Consider the following 9,909-nt stretch of genomic DNA (forward strand, 5'->3'; position numbering starts at 1 on the left):
GTACCTTATGAATCTTTGGCTGGGGTGGGGTGGTGGAGGGCCTCTGGATATCTCTGTCTGGGTGCAAACTTTGGGAGTTTTAACCGTGGGGGGGGGGGAGGGATTTCTGAGGTTACTCTATCTGGGGCTTCGCCTTCCTGATTTTTGCCTTGATGGAGGTTACACCCTCTGGGGTCATACTGTCTGAGGAGGGGGAGAGGCGGGGGTGAGACAGGGGGAAGGGGGGGCACAAATAATACAGAAATGAGAAAGTAAGAAACAACAAACTAATACAATACCAAAATGTAATAATGCAATAACAAACAATTACTTTTGCAACAATAGAGTCCATTATAATTAACAATCGAATCCATTCTCTGTTACAATGGAGTCCACTGTAAGTTACAAGAGAGTCCATTGTAATTGACACTCGAGTCCATTGTAAGCTACAATCGAGTCCACTGTAAGTTACAATAGAGTCCATTGTAAGTGACAATCGAGTGCATTGTTAGTTCCAATAGAGTCCATTGTTTGCTACAGTAGAGCCCATTGTAAGTTACAATAGAGTTCATTGTCAGTTACAATCGAGTCCATTGCAAGTTACAATAAAGTCCATCGTAACTTATCTTACAACCATCCGGAAGCTTCACCTTGCAGGACATTCGACTTCAGGGCTACTCCTGAGTTGCACCATTCCAGGATTGAACCTTCCTAACTTCCATTTTCCTGGGTACACCTTCCTGGGTTAAGTCTTCCGGAGTTGAACCATCCTGCGTTGCACCTTCTAGGACACACGGGTCTCTACTGAAACATCATTTCTCACACAAGTCCCAGCTGGGACGAAAGTTATTTCATGTGTCCCAAACAAGACAGCGGAAGATACCAGCAGCAGCCAGTCTTGTCGCATCACTCCTGCTTGTGCTGTCGAGCATGGTCTGGCAAAGAGCAAGTGAGCAGTAGTAATCAGGGAGTCGCTAGTTAGAGGCACAGACTGGCGTTTCTATTGCCGTGATCGAGACTCCAGGATGGTGTGTTGACTCCCTGGTGCCAGGGTCAAGGACGTCTCTGAGCAATTATAGGACATTCTGAAGGGAGAGGGTGAGCAGCCAGAGGTAGTATTTCACATTGGTGCCAACGGCATAGTTAGGAGAAGGTGAGGTCCTGAAGAGTGCAGGGAATAGAGGGATATGGGCCAAATGCGGGCAATTGGGATTAGCTTAGGGATTTAAAAAACAACGGGCAGCATGGACAAGTTGGGCCGATGGGCCTGTTTCCATGCTGTGAAAACCTATGACTCTATGAGTGAATATAGAGTGTTAGGCCGAAGGCTAAATTGCAGGACCTCGAAGGTAATCATTTCTGGACGACTGCCAGTACCACGTGCAAGTGAAAATAGGAATAGGAAGATTAGGCAGATGAATGCCTCGCTTGGCAGCTGGTGCAGGGGGCATCTTTTTCAGATTTGTGGATCATTGGGATCTATTCGGGGGAAGGAATGACTGTTCAAGAGGGAGGGCTTACACATGAAATGGAGGGGGACTAATATCTTGGCTGGGAGATTTGCGAGAGCCTCTCGGGTGTGTTCAAACTATGTTGGCAGGAGGGTGGGGCCCAGACCAGTAGGAAGACAGAAGATAAGGTAGAGGACAGCACAGAGGTTAAAGGGAGCACATTAAGTCGCAAAGACAGTGTAAGTAATCCGAGTACCAGTAAAATCAGGCAAAAGCAGGACTGAGAACAAGGGAAATCCAGAGCAAAACGGCATTCAATTTAATGCAAGAGGCCTGACGTCAAGGCACATAATCTCAGGGCGTGGATGGGTACATGGGACAGGGGTATTATTGCTAAGACTGAAACATGACTAAGGGAGGGACAGAACTAGCAGCTCAATGTTCTAGGGTAGAGGTGCTACGGGAAAGGTAGAGCAGAAGGCTAGAGAGAACGGGGAATTGCATTTTTGCTTCACCAAAACATCACGGCAGTATTGAGAGACGTTATATTTTCCTCCTACAGTCCAAAGATGTGCGGGTTAGGTTGAATGGCCAGGTTAAAAATTGTCCCTTAGAATCCTGAGATGCGTAGGTTAGAGGGATGAGCGAGTAAATATGTGGGGATAGGGCCTGGGTGAGATTGTGGTCGGTGCAGACTCGATGGGCCGAATGACCTCCTTCTGCACTGTAGGGTTCTATGATTTCTACGATTTCTATGATTATGAGCTTGTGCAATTCATAAGATATTTCAAGAATGTTTTTCACAGATGTTGCATCTGAATCAGAGAATCATAGAACCCCCACAGCGCAGATTGGGCCCATGAGGCCTATCGAGCCTGCAACAACGCTAAATCCCCACTCAGTCGCTGCTATTAGAACACACGTATTTTACCCTTCCAATCTCCCTGACAATAAAAGGCAAGTTACTTTGAGCAATCAGCCCCATACAGTGAGTCAAGGCAGGAATCGAACCCAGGTACTTGGCGCTCTGATGCAGCTGTTCAAACAACTGTGTCACTGTGGCGCCTCAGGTTTCTGTCTGTGCCTGATATCAGGAGCATAAAAATGAGACGTTAGCTCATAATTAGTTCTTTTACATGTGATGAGCGAACAAGAAGACTTAAAGGTCGAAGAAAAATGGCAGAACAATATTGGTCGCCACGAAGTGTTGTGCTCAAAATTGGGTCAACCCAGTTCAGATCGAACACATAGTTCCGTGGTGCACCTGGTATTTTCTTGTTTTTTTGTGTTAAGGAAGATTCTAAAGCGGCTGCCTAATTTTGTTCTCAAATATTTCTGGCACTTGAAACAGGATTCACAGGGTTAAACAGCTTTTTTTTTGTTTTCCATTCAGTTTTCGGTTGAGTGGAAGAACGCAAAGCGAGGGGCAGAATGAACGAAAGGCTGGTCGGTTGCAAAGAGAAGTTAGTGCTGATTCGATATAAAATGTGGACAACCAAAAATGTCCTTTAGTGTATTTACCGACGTCAGAATGTTCTGCACTCAATCCCCTGCATGTTAGTGGCAGAAATAGAAGAATTATTGTTTATTGCATGATTCCATTGCATGATTGACCTGCGCTGAGGTATTGGGCCGGAATATCTGAATTCATGAAGAATTCTTGGCGTTCCATCACGAGAACCAGAATATATCTTCTGGCTGAGGGGGTGATCTTATAGAGGTCTATAAAATAGTGAGGGCACAGATCAGCTGGATAGTTAATATATTTTCCAAAAGGTAGGGGAGTCTAAACGAGAGGGCATAGGTTTAAGATGAGAGGGGAGAAATACAAATGTGTCCAGAGGGGCAACGTTTTTAGACAGAGAGTATTATGTGTGTCTGGAACAAGCTGCCAGAGGTAGTAGTAGAGGCGGGTACAATTTTGTCTTTTTGAAAGCATTTAGACAGTTACATGGCTACGATGGGCAGAGAGAGATATGGGCCAAATGCGGGCAATTGGGATTAGCGTCGGGGTTAAAAAAAGGGCGGCATGGACAAGTTGGGCCGAAGGGCCTGTTTCCATGCTGTAAACCTCTATGACTCTAAATCAATTCGCCCTCTCAAAATCAGATCATGCAAATGATAGATTATTTTTCTTGTATGATGTCTGTCAGAAATTGTTGCAAATTAGCAGCAGATTCTGTTTCATCCCTTCATCTTGCTGCTAGTTAAGTTTACCCCCACAGTGAATCCGGCCTTCCCTGCCACTTGCGACTCTCCTCCCTCCAAGACACAACGACCACCTTTCTTTATAAATGCATGAGCCAAGGGAATATAATGAAGAAAAGGCAAACCTCAGCGTAGTATTACAAATAAATCAAAACGTGCTTCTGCAGTATGTGGGCAAAGAATAAATTTTCATTAGAAACATTGAAACAAAGAAAAACTACAGCACAAAAACAGGCCCTTCGGCCCCACAAGTTGTGCCGAACATATCCCTAACTTTTAGGCCTACATATAACCCTCCATCCTACTAAGTCCCATGTACTAAGTCCTGCGGAAAGGCACTTCGAGGGGGATCTGCACACTGAGGTAATATGGGCTGAGGTTAGGAATAGGAAAGGAGCGGTCACGTTGTTAGGAGTTTACTATAGGCCCCCAAATAGTAATAGAGATCTGGAGGAAGAAATTGCTAAGCAGATTATGGATATGTGTGGGGGTCACAGGGTAGTTGTCATGGGGGACTTTAAATTTCCAAATATTGATTGGAACCTTTGTAGGTCAAATAGTTCGGATGGGGCAGTTTTTGTGCAGTGTGTGCAGGAGGGTTTCCTGACACAATATGTGGCTAGGCTGACAAGAGGTGAGGCCACATTGGATTTGGTACTGGGAAATGAACCGGGCCAAGTGTTAGATTTGGTTGTGGGAGAGCACTTTGGAGATAGTGACCACAATTCGGTGTCTTTTGTTATGGAATGGAGAGGGATAGGGCCGTACGGCAGGGCAAGGTTTACAATTGGGGGAGAGGTAATTATGCTGCGATTAGGCAAGAATTAGGGGGCATAAGTTGGGAACAGAAACTGTCAGGGAAAGGAACGAATGAAAAGTGGAACTTTTTCAAGGAACAAATACTGGGTGTCCATGATAGGTATGTCGCTGTCAGGCAGGGAGGAAATGGCCGAGTGAGGGAACCATGGTTCACGAAAGAGGTGGAATGTCTTGTGAAAAGGAAGAGGGAAGCTTATGTAGGGATGAGGAAACAAGGTTCAGATGGCTTGCTTGAGGGTCACACGTTAGCAAGGAATGAGCTGAAAAAGGGGCTGAGGAGAGCTAGGAGGGGACATGAGAAGTCCTTGGCGGGTCGGATCAAGGAAAACCCCAAGGCTTTTTATTCTTATGTGAGGAATAAAAGAATGACCAGGGTGAGGTTAGGGCCGGTCAAGGACAGCAGTGGGAACTTGTGTACGGAGTCAGTAGAGATAGGCAAGGTGATGAACGTATACTTTTCTTCAGTGTTCACCAAGGAGAGAGGCCATGTTTTTGAGGAAGAGAAGGTGTTACAGGCTGGAGGAAATAGATGTTCGGAGGGAGGATGTCCTGGCAGTTTTGAATAAACTGAAGGTCGTTAAGTCCCCTGGGCCTGATGAAATGTATCCTAGGATTCTTTGGGAGGCAAGGGATGAGGTTGCAGAGCCTTTGGCTTTGATTTTTGGGTCCTCGCTGTCGACGGGGATAGTCATGATGTGGAGATGCCGGCGTTGGACTGGGGTAAACACAGTAAGAAGTTTAACAACACCAGGTTAAAGTCCAACAGGTTTATTTGGTAGCAAAAGCCAGATGGTAGCAAAAGCCAGGGGATAGTGCCAGAGGACTGGAGAATGGCGAATGTTGTTCCTCTGTTTAAGAAAGAGAATGGAAATGACCCTGGTAATTATAGACTGGTTAGTCTTACTTCGGTGGTTTGTAAATTGATGGAAAAGGTCCTTAGGGATGGGATTTACGACCATTTCGAACGATGCGGATTAATCCGGGATAGTCAGCACGGATTCGTGAAGGGCAAGTCGTGCCTCACGAATTAAATGGAATTTTTTGAGGAGGTAACTAAGTGTGTTGATGAAGGTAGGGCAGTTGATGTCATATACATGGATTTTAGGAAGGCGTTTGATATGGTCCCCCATGGTCGGCTTATGATGAAAGTGAGGAGGTGTGGGATAGAGGGAAAGTTGGCCGATTGGATAGGTAACTGGCTGTCTGATCGAAGACAGAGGGTTGTGGTCGACGGAAAACTTTCAGATTGGAGGCAGGTTGCCAGCGGAGTGCCACAGGGATCAATGCTTGGTCCTCTGCTCTTTGTGATTTTTATTAATGACTTAGAGGGGGGGGGGGGGCTGAAGGGTGGATCAGTAAATTTGCTGATGACACCAAGATTGGTGGAGTAGTGGATGAGGTGGAGGGCTGTTGTAGGCTGCAAAGAGACATAGAGAGGATGCAAAGCTGGGCTGAAAAATGGCAAATGGAGTTTAACCCTGATAAATGTGAGGTGATTCATTTTGGTAGGACCTATTTAAATGTGGACTACAGGGTCAAAGGTAGGGTTCTGAAGACTGTGGAGGAACAGAGAGATCTTGGGGTCCGTATCCACAGATCTCGAAATGATGCTAATCAAGTGGATAGAGCTGTGAAGAAGGCCTATCGTGCGTTTGCTTTTATTAACAGGGGGTTGGAGTTTAAGAGCCGTGGGGTTATGCTGCAACTGTACAGGCCCTTGGTGAGATCACATTTGGAATATTGTGTGCAGTTCTGGTCAGCTCACTGTAAGAAGGATGTGGAAGCTCTGGAAAGAGTGCAGAGGACATTTACCAGGATGCTGCCGAGTTTGGAGGGTAGGTCTTATGAGGGAGCTGGGGCAGTTCTCTCTGGTGCGGAGGAGGCTGAGGGGAGACTTAATAGAGGTTTATAAAATGATGAAGGGGATAGATAGAGTGAATGTTCAAAGACTATTTCCTCGGGTGGATGGAGCTATTACAAGGGGGCATAACTATAGGGTTCATGGTGGGAGATATAGGAAGGATATCAGAGGTAGGTTCTTTACGCAGAGAGTGGTTGGGGTGTGGAATGGGCTGCCTGCAGTGATAGTGGAGTCAGACACTTTAGGAAAATTTAAGCGGTTATTGGATAGGCACATGGAGCACACCAGGATGATAGGGAGTGGGATAGCTTGATCTTGGTTTCAGATAAAGCTCGGCACAACATCGTGGGCCGAAGGGCCTGTTCTGTGCTGTACTGTTCTATGTTACATGTTCTACTCATCCAGGAGTCTCTTAAAATACCCTATTGAGTTTGCCTCCACCACCACTGACGGCAGCCGATTCCACTCGCCCACCACCCTCTGTGTGAAAAACCTACCCCTAACTTTTCCCCTGTACCTACCCCGCCCCCAGCACCTTAAACCTGTGTCCTCTCTTAGCAGCCATTTCCACCCGGGGAAATGGCTGCAACGATCCATGCCGCTCAACATCTTATATACCTCTATTAGGTCTCCTCTCATCCTACGTCTCTCCAAGGAGAAAAGACCGAGCTCCCTCAGCCTATCCTCATAAGGCATGCCACTCAATCCAGGCAACGTCCTTGTAAATCTGCTCTGCACACTTTCAATCTTTTCCACATCCTTCCTGTAATGCCAGTGGCAGCATTCAGCCGTGTGATTGCATGTGTGTGTGTCATGGAAACGCACGAAATCCTACAGTGCAGAATGAGGTCATTCGGCTCGTCGGGTCTGCACTAACAACAATCCCACCCCAGGCGTTTTCCCCGGAACCCCATAAATTTACCCCGCTAATTCCTCTAACCTACTAATCCCGGGATATGTGTGTGCGTGTGTGTGTGTGTTGTGTGTGCGTGCGTGCGTGCGCGCGCGCGCGTGTTTGTTTGTCAGCAACCTTCCGGACTTTCATTGGGTACAAACAGCGCTAGATACCACACACAATCGACATTAGGCTTTTAATGACTTCTGCACAAGGAGAAACAAACGCACAGCCCTCTGCCAGTGTTTTGAAGTAACAAACAAGCAACTTGGCAAATATATTCAATTACAGCAAATTAGAAACAAGCAATTTTCCAATCCTTCATTTGCATACATATTCACCAATTAAATCCTAGCTTTTCGCATGTTTTCATTCGATCAAGAACTATCTGCTGCTAATCCTTCACTTGCATATCATATCCCCATTTCTTGACTTTGGTATTTGCTATGGAAACTCTGATATTGCTCATCCTTTGTTGAAGGCCAAAGAACAGAATGTTATGTGGCTAATGCAGATGAAGAACAGCCAGTAGATGCTGAATAGCAGACACTGGCCCCTTTCCAAGGTCTGTAAACTGATAAACATTTTCCAAACTGGACAGAGAAAGCATGAAACTTTACTTTGAACAATTTAACTGCCACACAAATTAACTTCCACACTATAAGACATCAATCTGAACAAGTTAACTTCTTCACTTGTGCGTGTGTACATTGTTCTGCATAATCCCACACGGAATTTCCACGTGAAATTTTAGCCAGGGGTTATCCTGCTGGGCCATGGCCCCTGGAGAATTATGGTGGGCTGGGAATCATCCAACACAGCGATTAAGTCGCTAACCTGTGTTGTTTCTGCCGGTTTGAGACTCATAGAATAGAATGAATGATTCACTACAGTGAAAAATGAGGCCTTTCGCCCCATAGTGTCCGCGCTGGCTGTAACTCGCCCTATCCCCGTAACCGCACGGGTTTTGCGCCCTATTCGCCTTAGCTATGTAGGTCTTTAGACAGTAAGAGGCAATTTTGCATGGCTAATGCACATAACCTGCATATTTTTGGACATCTGTGGTTAAGGGTGACACGATGGCAGACCGCGCAAACCCCACACAGACAGAACTGCTGCCTCAGCGCCATTTAAACCATAGAAGCCCGACACTGCAGAAAGAGGCCATTCAGCAAATCGAGTCTGCACCAAGAATTATCCCATCAAGCTTTGTCCCCGTAACGCCACATATTTACCCTGATAATCCCTCTAACCTACGCATGCAAGGACAGTAAGGGGAATTTAGCATGGCCAATGCAACTCATCCACACATCTTTGGACTGTGGGAGGAAACCAGTGCACCCGGAGAAAATACATGCAAACACGCCGAGAACGTGGGTATAACCTCACACCTATCCATACTGCATGTCATTTCCCACGGATTAGCCCATCTGAACAGCACATCCAAATCCTCCTGCATTCCAAGGCTTTCCTGCTCACCATTTGCCATGCTACAAAATTACTGATCAACCCTCCTGTCTTTAAATCCAAACTGTATATATAAATTACAGGCCGGAAGGGCCCATAATCACACCCACAATCCTGGGTGGGATTGTGGTCGGTGCAGACTCGATGGGCCAAATGGCCTCCCTCTGCACTGTAGGGTTTCTATGATTCTATAAATTGTAATACCCCAGAGTTGTCGAAGGTCGGTTTTCAAGGTGACACATGAGGTTCCAGTATGAGGCCATTTAGGAGTCGAGGAGACTCCAGCAAATATAAAGAATACAATTAAATTGGCCTGGAATGCATATGGATGTGTTTGTATTTTGCCGGATATGTCACATATGTCAGGCAACAGGAAAACCTGAAGCAGTAATCAAAGCAGCACCCTTCATACACATTCTGGACTGCGATAATCCTTTCAGTTTTGGCCTTGCCAAGGGTGCAAGGAGATATAACAATATGTGATGTATTTTAGCTCAGTAACATGTGAGAAATATCGAACAAATTAATCAACATAACAGAATTGAAGAAATGGCGTCATACACGGATTACGTAAAGAAATAAAGGATCTCCCATCCTTCATAAACACAGCATGACTCGAACCCACGGCACACCCAGCAAGCAAGGAGGGATTAGAACCTATAATGTTCCACTCGTGCTGCAAGCATAGCTTGGATTCTACAAAAATGCAGCATTGTGGGCGCTGATGCTTGTTCTGTCAGTGGGACATTTTGTTTGTGGAATAAATTGAGAATTCAAAGAGACTCGGAATTTCAAGGAGCGGTGAATTTGCAATTGAGTAATTACACTCAAATGCACAAATACTTCAAGGCATGCACCTTAAGCAAATTGCATCACTGACTACTTTTCTACAGAAACGTGACTTGTCACTGGATCAAATACACACCAATTACACAAATTCAAAGCTTATTTACACTGACCAGGAAAGCCTATAACTGCCAGAAATGTGTAAAATATTCTGTTAACCATTTCAATTGATTCAATTATTTTCAGGGTGAAGAGACGTGTTCTTCGTGCTGCACTTAACTGCTTTGTAGCACAGACTGAGGTGACACATTGTCAAATCCATTTATTTATAACCACATTAGCACTTCTGGGAGATTGCGGTTTCAACATCGCTCATATTTTTTTAGAGAAAGTACGATGATAATAAAGTAGACAGACGAAGATAACAAAAAATATTCAGCTCC

The sequence above is a fragment of the Mustelus asterias genome, chromosome 32, assembly GCF_964213995.1.
Source record: "Mustelus asterias chromosome 32, sMusAst1.hap1.1, whole genome shotgun sequence".
Taxonomy (NCBI): domain Eukaryota; kingdom Metazoa; phylum Chordata; class Chondrichthyes; order Carcharhiniformes; family Triakidae; genus Mustelus; species Mustelus asterias.